The 22,070-nt window shown below is 26.7% G+C and overlaps 1 long non-coding RNA gene across 2 annotated transcripts; it reads left to right on the top strand.

The window, feature by feature from the left end:
- The first annotated feature begins 59 nt into the window (after positions 1 to 59).
- LOC142324461 (uncharacterized) lies at positions 60 to 21,513 on the top strand. 2 transcript variants are annotated; one of them, XR_012756296.1, is made up of 3 exons: positions 60 to 148; positions 15,602 to 15,921; positions 21,344 to 21,513. It is a non-coding gene; the product is annotated as an uncharacterized LOC142324461 (long non-coding RNA). The 2 variants fall into 2 exon arrangements; XR_012756297.1 differs by having other exon boundaries at positions 70 to 163.
- Positions 21,514 to 22,070: the final 557 nt, after the last annotated feature.

Genomic DNA, 22,070 nt, shown 5'->3' with positions numbered 1-22,070 from the left:
CTTGGCAGTCAGACGGACGTCTCCTCTCCGCCCCGTCCCCTAACCGTTCATTATCACTGCCGGCTCGTCGCCGATCTGTCCGCTCGTAGTCCTTTCTGTCTCCCGGGACATCGTGAGCTACCCACGACACATCTACATGGATGGACCGGTGACACCTTTAAATGTTTATAAGAATTTTATCATTAAACATATTTAATACTTATTGAAATTATTATTTCAAATATTTATTTAGAATAGTTTAATTAACAATGTGAAATATTTACAATAAACTTAATAATATATTTGCTTCATTATTATTAATATTACTTGACAATGCTTCTTAAATTAGTTTGGCTATTTGTATTTATTTAATTATATATTTTTATAAATATGTACATGAGTATAAACTTACATATATTAACTTAGTAAGTAAGAGTAATTCTATTACCTAACTCGTATTTGAAAATGGATTTATAAAGATAAAAAAAAAACAAATCGGAAAATTATTTTGCTATTCAAATTTATTCCAAATCCATCTGAGATAACTTTAATTATATATCTAATCTGAATTAAATTCATCGTTATTTAGTATAGATTATGCTACTAGATTTTATGTAGTATTTGATATATTTAATAAAATTGGTTAATTATATTATTATTTTTAATATAATGAAATAATTAATACGCATAACACGTTATATTGTCTTGAAAACTACATGAATTAAATTCTTTGCGTAATTCAGTTTATTTTGTACAATATTAAGCGTATCAAATCACAAAATAAAAATAGTTTTACAGTTATTTGCTGCTTAAAGATAAATTTTAATTTACTGATATTTTTAACATTTATATACTTGGAAATTGATTTTGAACCGGTTACTCAATTTTCTTAACTATTATACAAAATATTCTTACTAGAACAAATTATAGTAGGCTGCGTAATAATTAACTTTTAACCATAATATATAAATTTTTGTTTGTTTGATTCTGAATTAAAAATTCAGAATTTAAATTAAATAAAAATTAAAATTTTTATTTAATTTAAATTGTTCAATTTCATCAGAAAGCACAAATCGAACTAAATATTACAAAAATAAAATAATTGCTTAACAAAAGTTATGACTGTTTAATTGTATTTGAGTTCATGTAAATTTCGTTCATAGTTCATCTAGAACTTCATTAACATCGATTATGTAATAATGTTGAAATTTGAGAATAATTATTTCAAAATATTTTTTTTTATTTTATTCTTTTCGTGTACTAAAACTGTTTGTTTATAAATAATATTTAAAACTGTTTTGTTTAACCTAATTTGTTTTATTAAAAAAAAATCAACGAAGTTGATTATATTACCTGCTTAATATAGCGTAAGATGATGGAATTTAGCCTAGAATGTTAACACACTGATCATGATGTAAATATATTATTATAAATTAATTTACTTTAATTTGCGAATGAATTAGATAGCCCAGCATTCGCTACTTTTATCTTATAGGTTATGTTTTGAATTACGTGTAGAAATACAGTCAACTGCTTCAGTAGGATACGTCAGCTAATAAGCTAATATTTTTTATTACTATTATTTAATAAACTGTAAGAGGCCAGTATTGTATTACATGTAATTTTAGATCACACAGAAGTCTAATTTCATAAGTTACTTCAATGCCTATTTTTGTATGGTTAATTGCATAAATGGTATAAGCCGGCGGTGTTTTGAGGGGGGTGGAATTGGATGTCTAATCCAAAAATCCCAGTCCTAATACACCTTATCGTGAAACCTAGGCTTTATGTAACAGTTAATCGTAGATTAACTGGTGAGGTTTATACTATCTTTCCTGTTAATAAACAATGTTCTATACGATTTATATTAGTATAATTTGTGTATATTTCATAAATTTATTTTATTTTTTTTTAAGAATAATTTAATGTTATTAACAAAAAAATATGCTGTTAATAGAAACTGAAACCAGCTTTATTTAACGTATAAGAAAACTGGGTTTGTTTTAACAGATAGCTTTCTTCAGATATTTTACGAGTTTTTGAGAACAGAAGAAATTTCTGATTTTAACTTTTTTTTTATTTTATGTCCCATCAGTGGATCACATTTATGTAATTGCACTTATAATTCATACATTTAACTTTAAAAAATAGAAAAAAAAATGTTAATATTATAAAATCTATAATACAAAAAGATATAATAAAATTAAATTTATTAATTTTAGTATAATATTTTATTATATTTCAGTTTCTAAATAATATTCTATGAATTAATTAACTGGAATTAATTTTTCACATTAACGTTCAAATTTATTGATTTATTAGTAATATGTTATTTCAAAAATTTTGATTTGAGTGCTATTTTCTGCCTTTCCTAGCATTGTCACCCGTTGCAAAAAGTGTTGGTCAGTTTATTTTTAAAACTACTTTCAGTACCCGGTACAAAAAGTAGTTTTGAGAATGGAGGTACTCCGAAACGCGTCAATTACGAATGTTAGAGTGACAATGCTAGGAAAGGCAGAAAAAAACACTTAAGTCAATTATGTTAACTTAGCGGAAATATGAAATATTGTGAAATTTTCAAATATATTTTTATTAAAATATAATACCTACTTTCACTTGACAAAATTGATATACGTAACCACTATTAAGTTTATATTTTTAATTACTATGTATCCAATATCACTTGCTTAATTAATCTTTGTAATGTAAAATAGGTAGCCGTTGTGTAGTTACATAGACTTAAGCAACCAAACAAACCCCAAACCATCAAATACATAAACGCTTTAATGGTGCAACTGGATTAGATAAAACAACATTTTTTATAAATTTTAGAGTCCAGTTTTTTTTCATAAAAGAAAGATTACTTTATACATTAAAATTCAGAAAGTACATTCAGTTTATAAAAATGTATTTACAAATAGGACAAAAAGTATCGGTCACTTTATTTATTTAACTAAAATATTGTAATTAATTTTTAAATGGAAATCAAATATGTTCGTATAATTAATATTGTATTAATTATATACAAATATTACACTTATTTGTAAAATATTATAAAGTCTGGAATCTGGTTATTGTACAGTTGAAATATTTTGGTTAGGCAGAAATATAGCGTTGAACTTCATAGGCTGTTTATAACCAATTAATTTGTAATGTACTTTGTTGCTGTTAATTACGTATGTTGCCAAATCCTATTAGGTGTTTTTTTTAGCTAATTTTTAGTAATAGATCTAAGAATAAAAAATGCTGATAGAAGTTATAAATTTATAATTAAACTGGTCCTTTTTTAATAATTTATTTTGTTCAAGAAATTTCTGTTTAAATATTATCAAATGGTTTAATTTTAAATTACATTTAAAAAGGGCAGGACTGTCATAATAAATTTACGTGCAACCGTTTCTAATCAAACGATTTCATTTAAATAAATTATTCTCAGGTTGGATTAAATCATGAAAATAAATTTTAACCGACATTGATTTTTATAAATTGATAACACTAACGATTTGTGTACCAAATAAATGAATTCAAAGTTATTTTTATACAATGTTGAAATATTTCTGTTGTAATACATTGTAAGTTACTATTTTTGTTTTGATTTGTATGAAAATATATAATATAAAGAATTATTCATAAAATTCATTTCTTTACAGACTTTGATTTTATAACCATTATATTTAAAAATGCTATTCCTGTATCATTTTCATTACAAAAAAAAACGATTTCTCTTATTTGTTTATGTAATAAATTTTTAAAATAAAATCAGTTTTGAATCATTAATTTTTGCTAAGTTTAAATTGTTTTAATTCTATAATTAGTATTTTATAGTCGTTAACAATATATGCTGTATGACACAATTGTAACGTTTGGAGAAATAATCAAGAATTATAGAGTTGATTTAGATTCTTTTCGAATAGTTTTGGGGGATAACAAATTCTTTATTAGAACAAGAATAAAACTGATGCCACATACATAAAATCAGCACAGATTAGCCAACTAAATTCCACTTTTTCTTAACTTCCAAGCATAAGCCAGTTAAATTAAATCAAACGAAAAACCAAAGGGAAGTCACTTAATATATACAGCTCTTTTTTTTTAAATCGGCTTAAGTATAATCGTAAATTTTGTACTTTTATCAGTTTAATCATTTTTTTCTTAATTAATAATGAAAATTTTTAATTTAACTACAAAGTTTTAAACTAATGATTTTATTTTAGTTTTATTTCATTAAATATTTTTTGTTTAATTATATATTTATTTTGATTTCTTACCCCCTCCCAGTTTCTTAAATAATCGTTTTTTTCTTTTGATTAAATTTATTTCAAAATGATCTGTTTAATTTGGCACTCACCAAAGTTTGGTATTATTTACAGGAAAGAAATTTAAGTAACTGATCACCGTAAAGGAACTTCAAAATACTATAACTGAAATAAAATCAGCAAAAATCTTTTAAAAACATAATGTGTTAAACGGAAAAATACTTTTAATTTTCATTGGATAGTTTATTCTGTTGATTGATTACAAACTAAAATAGAAATTTCTTATAAAAACCACAATTTAAAAATTAGTAATACAAATCATTTGTTTATTTCTTAATCTAACCTAAGTTAGGTTTATTAACTTCAATGCAGTCATGATAAAGTAAAACCTAGATTTCTAAGCATCAGGGGTGTTTGTATATTAGCGTTTAAAAAATTAGTTTAAAAAGAAAATGTTTCCTTGAATCTCTTTTGTTAAAAAAACAATAGTTGGTTGATTCATTTCGAAATTAAAATATTCGACGATGTATAATAAAATCATGTTAAGTTATCAACTGGTTTGAATTTGATTGAAAGTGATTGGCGCAAAATCACGGTAGTTATCGTGTTCACAAGAAAGTGAAATATATATATACATAACCTTTTGAACTCACGGGGTTTGGAGTCTGTGGGATGTGAAACGCGAAGATGTCGAAATTTTCCGGAAGTCAAATCATGGTACCTGTTACAATAGGTAGCTTTCTTATGAAATCTACCTAATTGAAAGATTAAAATCCTACGATTATTTAAAAAAAAAAAATTTAGCTTATCTTTTTAATTATTAGATAAATTGAACATTTTACCTCTATAAGGTTTATTATTTTTTATCATATTTAAATGTAACTTTAAAATAAATAATAATTAATTCATAAGAAAATTGATAAAAAATCTTAATGATGCGTCTTAAATAATTTTAATTTAAAAGTTTATATCGAAATTTATTATATGTGTATTAACGTAAAAAAATAAATCATATTTTTTAGCATTTATTTCAATGAATTTAGCAAAGTTGGTAAAGAATATTTACTATAATTGATAAATAGTGAATAGCTTGATCATTTAGTTAGTGAATTCATTATCATCATGTGAATACAGAAAATATAAAATAAAAGATAGAATAAATAAAGTAACTAAGCGATAAAAAAATAACTGGTTTATATAAAGCTTGTCTACATAAATACAGTCTATTTGAAGTTATGATTACATCGGTTAAATACCAATACAGTTCCAAGTGTTATAAATGCAGTGTTTAAATTAAATATTAATTTAATAAATATTTAGAGTACTGTATATATATTTTTAATTTATCTGTCATTAACAATAAAAACAGTTTGAAAAAGTATATATACACAAAGTAGATTAGTTATTTGTAAGCTAAGAATATGCACAATAAACAAAAATATTTGTACAACTTAACGTATAGTTTACATTGCAAATAGTTAAACAGGTTTAGTTTACTATATAATAATATTTTATATCTCTCACCTATTTCTATGTATAATTATTATGTTAAACAGTTCTATTGATTTTATTAACATTTAACTTTCGCATTGTATGTTGTATTTCCAAATGATACCCACGGTGAAGTTTTTATTTCTTTCAGTTCTTTTAACGTGGTATTATATATATATATATTTAAACATTTGTAAAGTTATTAAAAACCGAAAAACTATACGTAATTTTACAATTTCTTTATGGGCGTATAAGGAAATAAAAGGAATCTTGTTAGAGTAAAAATTGTTTATGATCTGCACTATACCTTAAATCTTATGTTTTAAAATTTTTTTTATCAAAAAAAAATATATATATACATATTATGTAAACATTTTTTATTCTGTTACTAAGCTGTCTAGGCCAATTCATTATTGTTTTGATTAATTTAAACTGGCTAAATTATTTTAGTTTCTTGGTATCACAGCTCTAGAGCTATGCTACAAAAAGGAAAGTATCAGTCAAAGAATGGGATTTGAGATTTTTGTATTTCCTGATGTTTCATGACCCAGGGACCCCAAATAAAAATAAAAATAAGTGGAGAGAAATGTTTGTACATATGTGAGTACGTACGTACTACGTGTGTTGACGTATTTATAAGCTTAATAACGTTTGACTGGATAACCCGATTTTCACGAAATTTTGTAAAGTCTCGTGTATATGAAGCAATTTGTAGGTAAAGTTTTGGGGTCAATATCTCCTGTTGGGTAGGGTAGATAGTTTTTTTGGATTCAATTTTCTCAAAATCTTTCAAACATAATCCCACTTTGTATTAACCGTGCGTACTTGTCTTAACATTTTTACTTCCTTGTACCAAGTAAAAGAAGTATTGTGATCGTGAAAAATTTCGGTTTCCGGATTTCAACGGAAATATCCATTTTGACCATCCCTGAATCCATTTTGACTAGATTTGGCGTGAAATCTGTACATACGAGTATGAATATCGCATATCTCAAAAATGATTAGCCGTAGAATGTTGAAATTTTGGATTTAGGACTGTTGTAACATTTAGTTATGTACCTCCCCTTTTGATTACAATCGACTGGACCAAACGTGTCAAAAAAAACCCAAAATCCATAAATTTGGATTTTGAACTTTTTCTTAACTGCAGTAATAAGCCCTCATTAAGAGATTTACAGCGATATATCATAAATGATATTACTTTCATCGGTTCCAGAGTTATAACCAAATTAAATTTTAATTAAAGAAATATTTAAATCTTACAAGGATAGAGCACATCGATTCGAATCAGACTTCATCTCCTTATTTATTTTTAACTTTTTTTTTAATTTAAATATATTGATATTAACCTCTGATTGTAAAAACGTTTTAAGATAAATAACAATTCAATAATAACAGTAAAAAAAATATCAGAATTATTAATGAAATAAAATTTTACGTACTTTTCATTTTAAAAAAAACGAGCATATGTAATTTAATAGGCGTACAAGAAAGTCATGCGGTATCTTCATCAGATTTTTAAAAAAAACGTTTCCCTAAATTACTTATTAGTTAAACTATTTATTAGTTTAACTGATTATATGGTACAGAACTGTATTTTTAAACTGGAAATTATGACTACTGAATTCACCAGTGGAGGTAGGACAGGTAAAATTTATCTTTAACCACGCCCCTCTTCGGACTTCTGCTTAAATCGTTAAAAATGTGCTATAAAGTTCGATGAATCTTTATGGGCGATTTTGAGTATCATTGTTTGATCGCAGTCTTTTCTGGAATTCTGCAATTCCCTTCAGACCTGATCTGAATAAACCTACGATAAAATTTCACAATCTTTACGTATAAATCGTAAATGAAGAAATGGAATATCCCTTGCGTTGAGATTATTTGATTGTTATTTAACTTATTTTTAATTACAGTATTTAAAAAAATGAAAATTCTCGTAAGAACGATGTTTATGATGCGTCGATACTTCACTAAAAGCAAGTTAATTTATTATTAATGAGATAGAAAACCAAACAAATCCCGGAATGTTGTTCCTTACAACCAAGTTCTCGTTATAAACGATCTCATTAACCGCGGGTTCCACTGTATAACATTACTTTGTAGTAATAATGCTGCGAAGCAGCTTGGGGCTACTAGTCTATTATTATTATTTTGAAATATTTGATGATTTGAAACTACAGTAAAAATTCACTTGTCTGAAAATTGAAGCTGTGTAAAGGTAATTGCTGTATAATTTGCAGCAGAGAGAACAAAATAAACACCAATATCATATGTAGTAGGATGTCGTAAACTGAGCATTTAGTGTTTGGAATTATGGAGAAAAGTGCAAGATGTTATTTATGAATATTTATAAAGAATGCGTGACCTTATTAATTTTAACATCTCGGATTCTTATTTGAATCTTGCATTATGGCTCAATATTGGAATAAAAAAAGACATAACTTTTTTAAATATTCATACCGAAGAATCATCACCAGCAATTAGATTTGTTAAAAGCCTTAATTTGGTTAATGATAATAGGGTAGATGTTTTACATGAAAATTTAATTTTGTTTAAAATGGAAATTAGAAGAAATCTACTGAATTTTTCATTTTCATCTTTCACATATTTGAAATTTCATGATGATTTAATCCCTATTAATGTAATTAATAATTGGTTTTGTTTTAAATTATTTGCTTTCACATTTGACATTAATATTCAATTTATTTCAGGAAATAATTATTTTATGATTACGTTCGACAAGGTACTTTTTCTTTATGTTTTTGATTTTATATTTAATTTAGAAGGTTAATTTTTTATGTATTGCTTGATTTCACTGCAATTTGTAAATGGCTGATTATTTTAGATACTAAAATTGTTATTTAATTAGTTTCTGTAAGTTTCTCAAACTCCCGGCAGGAGAGTGAAGGACATTAATGTTTTCCATTTACTGTTCTGCTGCACTTCTAACACTTAACTAGATCTTCTTTATTTGTAAATTAGGTATAAAAATATGGTATAAAAATATAATTATGGATTTTGGGCTTTTTTGACACTTTTGGTCCAGTCGATTGCAATCAGAAGGGGAGGTGCACAACTAGATGTTACAACAGTCTTAAATCCAAAATTTCAACATCCTACGGCTAATCATTTTTTTAGTTATGCGAGATACATAAGTAGGTACAGACATCACGCCGAAACTAGTCAAAATGGATTCATAGATGGCCAAAATGAATATTTCCGTTGAAATCTGGAAACCGAAATTTTTTGAAACTTAAACCATTTAAAATATCGTTTCCTATACTGACCATAATGTTTTTATTATTCGAGATTTTACTGATACTGCAAGTTCCTGATAACCGTTAAAACGAATAAGCAGCGTAAATTGATAACATCACTATTTAACTTTCTTAAAAAAAAAGTTAAATTTTTTATTGATTATTAATCTCGTTCTATAGCATTACAAAACAGCTTTATTACGACTGATGCTAACCTGAGAAAAGGATCGATTTTTTTAATTTTATTATTCCCATGTTCTAGGCTAAATAAATGTGTTTATTAAAAAGATGACTGATATAGAGCTATCTCTGTTCGGTCATAAGAATCTTTTATTTGATAGTTTAGTAAATGAATGTAAATATAAACTAATTAATATAACAAATACTAAAATTCAAATAACTATTATTATATTTACGAATAAAACTGTTTATTAACTAATGTTACATAATAATGTTAATTTAATCAAGCTGACCTAATAACAACTTTCTTGTATTACCTATAACATTGCTTTTTTTGTACCATTCAAATATTTTGAGGATTAAAAAATCAATCTTATTTCGATTACAATTAAATTACGCATTTTTTATTTCGTATAATTAATTATTAGACATAAATAATTTTGTAAAGTATCTTTAAGTTGATGTATAACTTCCATAGATCGTTATTCTATTAGCTTTTACCAGGTTCCAAATAACAATTTACCAGAGTGCTTGAACTTTATATTTTTAAAAAGCAAGATAACGCATACAGTTTAAATTGAAACATATGTCTTGGCTTACACATATTATGTTAAGAAGTGTATGAATTAGATGTTAAGTACAATCATACTTATGTACTGATCACACATACACTTACATATTCAATAAAATTGATAGGTTATGCGTTTGTATCTATGTTTATTAATATTTAGTTTAAAGGCATTAATTTTTTTTACATAATACATCAACTAATATCAAGGTTGTATTAAGTAAATATAATTACAAATTATTTATAGTTATTTTATGTAATTATTCGTTATCTATTAAACAATTATTTACTTATTTAAAGAGTTTACATTACTTGAAAAATAGTTCTTATTAAAGTATAACATTTTTAAAAAATACTGAAATTATATTTTTTATCTCATTTAAATATTTTATGAGTTTTTTTAATTTTATCTTTTTTTATTTTGTCAGTTCATTTCCTTTTAAGAACTGTAATCTGAACAGCTATAAATAGCTATACCATTCAGGATTATTTACAGTATTGCGTTTTCTTAATAATAATAAAAACAGAACTTTGAACAAAAATTGAAGCTAAAAAAAATAGGAATTTTCTTTTTATTAATAATAAAATTCAGTATAATACGAAAAACAAAAAAGAAGAAGAAATATCTTAATTTATAAATCCCTTCCAATCCTGTTGTTCTTTCTAAGTTTTTTATTTGTTTTTTTTTTTAATTACTTTTAAAAACAAAGAAAATCTGTAATATAGTTTGCATTTATTTCTTTTATCAAGTTTTTGTATATTATCAAATTTCACAAGATATTATAATGTAAAATTATTACCCGTTATAACAACATTTTTATAAAATTTTAACCGGTTTTTAATTAAAAATTTGTTAACTAAAATAAATTTTCTTTCACAATAATAATTATAAGTATAGTTCTTGTGGATACGATTTAATTTTAATAGCGACACCTCCTGCTCTCGGTAATGAATCATCAGGAAGTAATATTTATAAACAAATAATTACAACAGGAAACCAGGTTTTATGGTATAATTTTTTTGAAACGATTTTGTATTTTACTAAAATTAAAAAAGATTTCTTAGAAAAAAATAAAAATCCTCAATTCTAAATTATTTTCAGGTTAGTTCTTGAGATTTAGGGTTTAAAGTTATTAAGTTGTTTCTTTCTTCAAAATTTCTACCATTAATGTACGGAAGTAAATCCAAATGATTGATAGGAAGGAGTAATCTACAACAAGCATCAAAAAATTAAGTTCTTATGACCAGTTAAAAGTATTCAATCTTTTGAGTCATGACATAAATAAATTAATTTAGTCAAACTTTAATATTAATTTTTCGAAACCTAAAAGAAAATATAAATATTATATAATTAATGAAAGATATATATATATATATATTACAGGTTTTTAACCTATAATTTAACGTGACAGAAAGTAAACTAGCGTCTAGAAAGAATGGTCTAATACTAAATTAATTTAATATATATTGAAATCAATTTTTGATTAAATAAAAATTTAGAATTAAAGTAATTTAAGATTAGAATTAATTTTAGATGTTTACGTTAGGAATTCGCATTAGTTTGTCTAAATGCCTAATTTTAAAAATTGTTTATTCCTCTTAAACTTAATCTAACTTGATTAATAAGTAGATTTTTTTAAAAATTAAACTATTCACTGTTATTAGACCAAACAACATAATTATTTTCGCATTAGCTAGTAGAATGACATCGAAAAGAAGGGAACTACCAAAAGGAAAGGATCTACCAGAAAGTAACTTATTTCAATTTCCTTGGCTTTACATCGTATTTATATATTTCATATTTTCAATTAATTTAAACGATTTTTGTTCATCACAAAAAATATTATTCTGTTATTGAATTTTTAAATAATATTAATTAAAATTTTTTGCAGAGTTCTTTAACGTAATTTGAATATTTACTGAAATATTAGAAATTATTTCTTAATTAATAATAAAAAAAATTATTTTTTCGATATTTGCATCATTATTTAAAAACAATTATTATTTTCACATATTAAAACTGGTGTTCCCCGTTGGGGCTTCGCCCACAATATTTTTTTAATAGCAAATTTATTTATTTATAAATAAAAATTATTTTATCGAGAACATTGTTTTTAGATTTTCGTTGAATCTCCGTCGTGGCATTTAATGAAAATTTTGGCTTTTTTGTGTTGGTAGAATGAATAAGCTGCTGTGTGAACTTTAGAGCAAGCTACATAAAATTGTCCATGATAGAAACGGTCCTCTTAAATCAATGTCTGCTAACTTCAACTATTGTCCTTGAGCCTTATTAATTGTCGTTTTTAGCATCCTTGTCGCGGCTACGCGCGTGTTGAATGATTCCTTACGTTTCTCGTCGCGGTCAATTAGCCTGTAATGGCTCTGCTCTTTGAACCCCGCTATGTTCATTAAACTCATGCTTCTAAGAATAATAATGACAAATAAAAACTAAAGCCTGTTCAATTTATAGGCAATATTACTCTATTATATTTAAATATTGTAATTTCTTTAGAGTAACAATTTAGTCAGTACAGAATCACAGGAATTGATCCATGAATGTGGGTTTCAAAACAGTCAGCCTCCATCTTAAAAATATTAGTTATAAGTGGTTACCCGTACAAGTACGGGTAAAGATGTATTTTGTTCGGTTCTTAGCGTTACCCGAAAAATGCCAGTTGGAAGTGACCGTGTTTAGTTTCTCATTTTAAAATTTTTTTATTTTATGTTTTTTAGTCAAGTAACCGGAGGCAGGTATAGCAAGTCGCGTCGTACATACAGTAACAGTGGCTGTCTTGGGAGAGCCGCCACGCCGTGCACCGTAGCATTCCTTAAAAATTCGAAACTACAAAAACAGAAAATTGATTTTAGATATTTATCTGATTAGTATTTACAAGCCCAAATCTAGTGAATCTCGTTTATTATAGTCGGAAATGGGGAAAATTTGAAATATTTTATCTAATTTTTTTTACCTTTCTTCACCCTTTTCAATGTCAAAGTTTGAAAAATATAGAAATTGGTTTTTAATATTTGTTTGAAAATTACACACATTAAAAATGAAGTTGATATCTTTATTTGTTACTCAGTTTTAACCCTTTAAACTTGGGATTTCAAAAAAATCCTTTCTTAGTGTACACTTACATCTTAACAAGAACGTGAATAATGATTTTCATACATGTATCTTCAATAGTTTTTGCCGGGTGTTGATGAATCATCCAGTCAAAACCAGTTGCTTTATAGGTACAGATGACCTATAAATACCAAAACTACAACCAAATAATCTCAACACAAGGGAAATTCCATTGCTTCATTTATGATTTTTACGTAAAGATTGTGACATTTTATCTTAGATTTGTTCAGGTCAGGTCTGAAGGGTGAATAAAAGGTTTGTAACAGGACGTTCTACAGTACGTACAGTATACGTTCCATTGCGGTATTACAAAGGCTGGTAGTTATTTTAATTACTCGGGTTTTTCTGTTTGAAAAATATCAGGAAAGACTGGGACCAAACAATGATCCGCCAAAACAGGCTCATTGAATTCTGTAGCATATTTTAAACGATTTAAGTGAAAATCCGAAGAGAGGCGTGATTTCCCACTGGTAAATTCAGTAATCATAATTTTCAGTTTAAAAATACAGTACTGTACCATACAATCAATTAAACAAACAGTATTGCGTTAAAATGATTGATCGGATATCCAGTAGCCAAACGCTACCAGTATACGGTACGCTAAAGTTTTGGTTAAAAGCAAAACGTAATAACGTCTAAAAATTATATTACATCTAAATTTTATTTGTTAGTCTATAATGCAAAACATATCGATATTTTATTTTAAAACAGCTTCTTCATTTGGTTGGCCCCTTTAATCTCGTTATAATTAAGGTTTACTGTATCTCTTTTTTACTCCTTGATCAAGGTTTTGCCATAATTTTCTTTGATTCTTCCAAGCAAATAACATTGAAACAGTTACTTTTCATTGTGCATAAAATACTACATTTACTATTCTTGACGGAAGAATTTCTTTTCTTTTATCGCCTTCGATAAAATTAAGTCAGATTGTAATTCTTGGGTCCCTAATTAAGGAGTAAATTTAAAGGTTTTATATGAAATTTCATCTAAAAAATAGATCCCAAAATTGTATTTTAATGATTTTCGAGAAATCTGGGTAAAAGAAAAAAATTTGCAAACAACCAAATACTTAATTGATGTATTTTTTTATTTGATTGTTTATTTTTCTTAGATATTTAATTCTATTGTTTTGTATTATTGAAAATTTTTTTCGTTAAATACGTAGTTAAAATCTGCCACTCCTTTATATATTTAGTTTTTAATAAACTTTGAAATTCTTACGATGGTATTTAATTCCTGTATACGTTTTTCATAGCATTTTGCTTAGATCCAAATTCTCTATAAATTTAAAAGGGTTTTGTTTAAAACTCTTGTGTGCCTATTACCCAATTATTTATACCAAACATAAAATAGTGCGTCTTTTTCTTTTTCGTCTTTTAACCTAGATTTCTCAAAAACTACAAAAATAAAATTCTGTGAACTATTTTTTTTTTTTTTCAATTTTTCAGATCACATTTTGTAAAAAAACCACTAAATTTACACCTTAATCTGAGTCCCAAGCATTACAATCTGCTTAATTTTACTGAAGGGATAAAAATCAGGTTGAAATCTTTCACCCGCCGACACTCGCTACCGAAGCGTTACCGAACTATGTTTATGAACTTTCCACTTTATTTTAGCCAGGAGAATATGTCCTGAAAGTCTCTTCATTCTTCGTGAATCATTCTATATATATATTTATAGATCAGTCTGTCTTCTTCAGATTTTTACTTTCTATTTGGCTCTTTATTGACAAATTAATTAAATCTGGATTATATATGGTCCGCAAACTTTCAATATTACAAGATTTAATCAAAAATATATCTCCTATTCGTTTTAAGATTTTTTTATAATTTATCACCCCATTTTATTATTAAAATCTTCCAGCAACACCATATTTCAAAGGCCTCCATTCTTTTTTTTTCTTTTTTTAATTTCCACTTTTCCCCAGTTTAAAACTACATTCTACACAAATACTTGTAAGAATATCTTTCTAAATAATAAATTTACATTACAGTAGTAAAATTCTTTTCGTCTATGGAATTTATCTTCATTGGTGGCAGTTTGTTTTTAGCTTCCATCCTTTCTAATTTTACCAACTAAGTAACAAAATAACGCAATTTCTGATGTATTATATTTCCTTACTTTAATATTTAATTGCGCATTGCCGTTTTCTGTCAGATTTCATTATCTTTATGTATCATGTAATCTATTATAATTTTGTTTTAATTTAAATAAAATATTTATTTACTAAATATTATATTTTTGTGTATATTTTCAATTGCCCGAGCAGGCAATTTTTTTTAAAATTACCTTTTCCTTCCTAAAAAGTGTCACGTTATCGAATGCCGTTGTTGAAAATGTTGATTGTGGAACACATTAACCTAATGCAAAACTTTTAGTAAAAATTACAAATTAAAACGACTATATATTAAATTCATTCAGAATAGAAATCGTTCAAACTGTTCAGGATACACAAAAGAATCCATGGAGGATTTAAAGAAAATTACGATATTATGGAGATATTATTTATGCTATTTATTTTTTTAATCGAAAATTATCAATAAGGTTCTATTTTTTTTGGAACCAAAGATTATAAGGTAATCGTCTTAACAATAAGTAACAAGATAAATGTGTTCAAAACTTTAATGTCATATTAAAATAATAATTTTAAAAAATTAATTTTTTGTATATTTTAACTCAAATTTCGATTTAATTTATTTAATTGTAGATTTTTGTGAATATTCTATTTCTTTTTTAGAAAACAACAATGGTGATCTGCATTAACAAAGACGAATGGAACATCTGTTTCGTTGTGATTATCATGTCGACCAATAAAACGACGGTAAAACTGAGGAACCCTACAGAGCTTTATCATTGAATTGAATGGGGTGCTGGTATTTTTATCGATGGAGATCTAATTTATAGGGGAAGGGCTGATTTTTTCTGTCTGTGTGTGTGTGTGTGTGTGTGTGTGTTTGTGTATTTTTTAAAGCAGAAGAACCCGCAGTCTATCACTAACCGACCGATTTATATAAGATTTATTTTTAACCACTCATCATAATCATCGATTTAAAAAAGGTAATAACCAATAAAATGATAAATATATATATATATATATATATATATATATATATATAAGCTTATATGTGTGACTGTTAAAGGTTTTTATACTATTAAAATCAATTAACCGTAAGTACTTTTGTTTCTATTTGGGTTACAATGGAAAATTCACACATTAAATTTCAGAACGTTCCACATTTCGTATTACTATTTATTTAACTAAAGTTGTATACATATGTTCAAAATTACAGAACGATTAAAGACTATGATTAACGATAGACTATTCAGAAAGATAGAAAATTATGGTTTCTTAAATTTTTATGTGTTCAAAGTTCTCAATGTATGAAGTAAATTTTACCTTGCTTTTTCCCAGCAAAAATGGTAATTTTTACCAGCAAAAATTACTGCGTAGATTTTAATAACATTTTGCAGATTTATATCTTAGAGGCTTGGTCATTATTTCTAATTAGAATTATCACGATCTTCCTAATAAGATATTAAAGATATTTATCAAAGAAAAACATTAATCCATTTACTTCATTATATTTCTGTTACCATGACAAAAGCAAAATATCTCCAAGTTCAGATCTATATATGCTAATTATCTAACCTAATCTACAAAATAGATATTTTATTATTATTAAAATTATTGTTGTATTAGCTTATATTATCATATTTAGCAAACTTTTATGGGTATTGATTATTTATTTTGGTTGTCGATATTGGATTATCAAAAGTTAGAAATAATAATAATAATAATGCCTTCAATAAAGAGAAGTAACCTTTCTCATGGAAATATTCATCAAGAAAATATTTCCATCCTCTGAAACAGCTGAAGTGCGTGATTCTCAGTTAGCTGCTGATCGAAAGAGCTACTCCCAGACTCGAGCTGCAATAAATTTGCAACGCGAGTTGCAGTTAAATTTCTCACTAGTTCGTACTGTAATTGTTGAGCTACCATAGTCGCATAAGGAGAGAAGTGGCTTTAGCTATAATGTACAAATTAAGTACTCCGATCATGGACATACTGGCGCTATGACAGAAGTGTGTTCGTATTATCATGCTCGGAAATGGAAAGGAAACCAAAAGGGATATGTTCGTCCACAGCAGAAGCGTACCAGAGTTTCTACATCAATTTAAAGAGAAACCTTGGAGGAAAGAGAGTTTTTCAGGATTTAATTGTTATTTATCAATACTATTCTCACAACCATGAGGGAACGAACACAGAGGGGATCCAGGAGGCTCCGCTCCCTGGCTTGACGGGAAGAGCGAGTGAAGCAAGCGAGTAATATATAAAAGTAATTATGTTATTTTATTTGAATTGTTAATAATAATTATGAATAACAGAAATTATTATAATGTATTTTTGACTAAATTAATGAAGGAAGTGAAAACAGTAACAAAATTGTGAGAGAATAATTTTTGCGATCCACTTAAACATTTTCAGATATCTCAGCCGTTTATTAACTAATGTGAACAAATAGGTTATTTTCTTCACAATAAAAGGGTTAAAGTTTTATCTAATGAAAAATAATTTTATAAAACAAATATTTGCGGAGTTATTAATGATAATCGATGGATTAAGCCGTACTTGATGAAAATCCATCACAAGACAAGAAAACAAGCAAAATATGTAATTAGATTTTCACAAAAATTTATTAAGCTGTATTTTAGTAAAAATATAACTTATTTTCTTTTTTTTTTTTGTTAGTTATTAATGAATTGAAATTGGCATCATTTTTGAATTTTCAAAGGTAAATTTTCATAATAATTTATTTTGTAGATTATATTTTTGGGTGCATATAAACCAAATTTCATTAACATATTTCAATCTGTTCTTATGATGTAAATCTTTATTGAGAAAACAGAAAGTAACGAAACCTAGAGTAAAATTAGGGAAAATGAAGCTAGATTTATATATATATATATATATATATAAATTTGTATTCCAATTGATGAATTTCAAAGTTTTTAAATTCATGAAGAGTGGAAAAATTATTGTCTACCATTCAGCCACTTTTTCCACTCCAATCTGTAAACTACCTAACTTACTAACTTATTAGCTATGGGTCATTTGATACAAAGTTAATGAAAAACGGGAGAGTTAAATGTTACAACTAAACTTGTATACAAGATTGTCAAATCATTACTACAGCCTATTTCTAGTTCCGGAGACGGGTAAAAATAAGATTTAATGTCAATTGTATTCTGGCCATGTTGTTTTTCATGATTATCACAATTTAAAAAAGAATTTATTTATTTCCGTTGTCGGGATCTCTACGCGTTTATCTTATCAGTTTATTTAATGAACCTAAAATACCATCATCGTAATATGATCATCATGGAGTTTAGTATCATAAAAAGAGAAAAAAGTTTGTTGTATTTTTTAATTTTTTAAAAATTTAATTTAATTTTAAAAAAAGACAATAAAGTACATTCAGAATGGCAAATTTATTTAAAAATTAAAACGAAATTCCATTTGCTATAAATGTTAATAAAAATTTATTTTTAAATATTTTTATTTAATATAATTCAGGTGAATAGAATTCTGATGTATATAATATTAAATATTTCAACATTAATAGTTATAATTAAATAGGTCACAGCATAAATCTTAAAAACAGACGCCATAACGCATAAATAAAAAATCGAGAAGAAAAAACATATTTTTTACTACGTGGCAAAACATATGTTTAGTTATAATCACACAACCCACCGGGTTGGTCGAGTGGTTAACGCGTCTTCCCAAATCAGCTGATTTGGAAGTCGAGAGTTACAGCGTTCAAGTCCTAGTAAAGCCAGATATTTTTACATGGATTTGAATACTAGATCGTGGATACCGGTGTTCTTTGGTGGTTGGGTTTCAATTAACCACACATCTCAGGAATGGTCGAACTGAGAATGTACAAGACTACACTTCATTTACACTCATACATATCATCCTCATTCATCCTCTGAAGAATTATCTAAACGGTAGTTACCGGAGGCTAAACAGGAAAAAGAAAGTTATAATCACACGGTTAATATTAATTCTATGCCTTTTAAAATCAATAGCTTTAAATTAAAACGACTATGGATTGCTCACAATTTTCCCGACTTTCCCCTTGACAGATTTTTGTTTCAAATACGCCATAGGGGTTTTAAATATTAATTCCTTAATTTTTTTAGTACAACTGTGAAAAATATCAAGAAATTCAGTAAAGGTTCCTCCGATTAAATCCTCTTGATCAAATGCCCCCTTGACTAAAATTATCCAGTATTAAAATTATAATTGAATAACAAAATCAAAATTCTTAGTAAAAATACGGGTTTCTGTTGACCCATTCGACGGAATGATGTTTTTTATAATCAAAATTATATTGTATTTAGAATATAATTGCCAAAAAAAATTTTAAAAATGTAGGTTCCATTTGACCCATTTGCTCAACAGTTGTTTACATAAAAGGTTTGATAGATAACAGCAACAACCCGTAAAACAAATAAAGTATTAAAATTTATTTAAAAAAATGTTTAAATTGTTTTAAATTCTTATATCGGATCCCATGGGTCACTCTTTTTAAAAAAGTTAATATACCATCTACGTTAAACTAGATAGAATTAGATTTTCGATATTAAGAATTAAAGTTTTAAAATAATTAATATTTTAAGTACGAGACTTGTTCAGCCCCCTTGAGCTTAAAAATTTATTTGACTCGATTTGGTGCAAAGTTTTTCAACAAGGCTAAAATAGTATATTTTACTAAAAAAACAACTATGAGTAGACCATGACCCCTTATCCGAAGGAATCTTAAGTATGTGTGTGTACATATGTATATATGTGTGTGTATGTGGTGGCGAGCCGTAGGCACGCCCTCCGCAGCTAGGTTTTCCGGGCGGGTTGCCCTGGCGGGCGGCGTCTTGGAATGGAATAAGGTGTCCAAACCAAAATTGATTATCTCTGTGCAAAAAAAAAATTTTTTAATGATAAAAATCGATATAACGAAAGTTAAATTAGAAATTTAATTCTAGAAATTGATATTAACGAATCGGGATTTTCCACTAGTGATCGATACATTACAGTGCTAAGCTAAGGGACACACACACACACACACAGAGAGAGAGAGAGTGAAAGAGATCCACATACAAATTACCTTTAGTAGGGTAGGATATATGAGAAATATTTGTATCAAACTTCAATTTTTTTAGTCAAGTTTTCGAGATGCAAAACTAAAACTCTTTAGAAGCAATTTTGAATATTTTCCTTACCCTTAATTCAACCGCTTAAAACTTTGTAATTTTAAAAGATTTAGTCAAAAATTTGACAATATAGTTCTATACTGTAAAAGTACCGTAACAATTTCCATCGTACTAAGCTCAGTTTTCTATGATCAAAAAGTCAAGAATTAAGAATGACGAAATTACACCTCCCTTTTTTAATTTAGTCCAAAATTTGATGAATCAATGGCTCATATTTATGTAGAATTTTTTGAGCCATTTTCGAAGAATGTATATTTCATCAGTCCGGAGATTATAATCAAAATACAGACGTCAACACACACACATATATTCATCTTTCGGAATTTATTTTGTGTTTCTGAACTAAGCGGTACATGAACCGTCGACATTTAAGAAATCCCGATACCCAAAATTCTGGCCATCCCTATTTTTTCATTTTAAAGCGATATTGCTACAGCAGCAAAATAGCTATATCCAGGGAAAGTAAAAATCTTTATAACAAAGGATTTATAAGCAAATAAAAGTGATCAATATGTTAAGAATAAAAACAATAAAACATTTATCCCAAATAATACTTATGGAACACAAATTATCAAATTTAAAATAGTGGTTAGACCCGAAATACTTTACGCAGCAGAAATACTTAAACTAACCGGAATTGGAGCTTTTGAAAAATTAGAAAAGATCGAATGGAGAATACTGGTGAAAATACTAGAACCTAAAAGTAACAGTGAATCGGAATTAAAATTACCTCCTAATAGAGAACTACCGTAAATTTCAAATTTGAAAAACTGACGAAAGTTATGAAGAAAAGAACAATTCTATGGTAATATTCATAAATGAGTGATAACAGATTAACTTTGCTTCGCTAAGAAGTTATAAATCCAAGCCCATGTGGTTTCGTGAAATACAAAAAGATATGAAAAACATTAGTATCAACTCACTCAGATACAATAAATGACAGGACACGTTTTAGATAAGTAATTCATAAAACAGGTTCTCAGGAAAGGAAAAATCAACCAGTGAAAGGAAATGGACACAAGAAGAGAGGGAACGACACTCCAGAAGGATGAAAGAAGTGTGCGCATAAAGGGAGCGTAACCAGTTAATTTATCGTGCGATAAACGATTTTTCGTTATTCGAAAAAAATATATTTATAATTTTATTTAAATAAATCAAACCCTTTACTTATCTGTAAATTACTTATTTGTAATTTATTTTTAAGTTTCAGATATGACGCCACTTATTTCCACTACAGACACTTTTATTAGTAATTTATCCAGTTTTATTCATCCTTGTATAATTGTTCAATTCTTGATACTAAAACGAATAAAATAACACAAGTTTTTTGTTAAAAAAAGACAAAACTTTAATTTGTAAATTATATTTATTAAATAAGCATTTTTATTAAGACGAAACGAGTTTTTTACTTCCTACTTTTTTTTAATTTAAATATATATTAATTTATTAATAATTATCAACCTCTGATTGTAAAAAATTTTTACGATAAACAATAATTCAATAACAATGAATATAAAAAAAAATCTGATGTGGACACTACATGACTTCCTTGTACGCCTATTGAATTACATACACATTTTTTTTAAATGACAAGTACATAAAATTTTATTTCATTAATAACTTCTGATATTTTTTCGTTTTTTTTATTGTTATTATTGAATTATTTATGGTAATACGTTTTACAATCAGAGATTAATAACGATTTTTTTTACTTTAAATCAATATATTTAAAGTAAAAAAAAAAAGGAAATTAAGTCGGATTCAAACCGATGTGCACAACTAGATGTCACAGCAGTCCTAAATTCAACATCCTACGGCTAATCGTTTTTGAGTTATACGAGATATATACAGACGTCACGCCGAAACTAGTCAAAATGGAATCAGGGATGGTCAAGATGGATTCCGTTGAAATTTGAAAACCGAAATTTTTT

The sequence above is a fragment of the Lycorma delicatula genome, chromosome 5, assembly GCF_047948215.1.
Source record: "Lycorma delicatula isolate Av1 chromosome 5, ASM4794821v1, whole genome shotgun sequence".
Taxonomy (NCBI): domain Eukaryota; kingdom Metazoa; phylum Arthropoda; class Insecta; order Hemiptera; family Fulgoridae; genus Lycorma; species Lycorma delicatula.
This window is presented reverse-complemented; position numbering and strand designations above follow the sequence as displayed.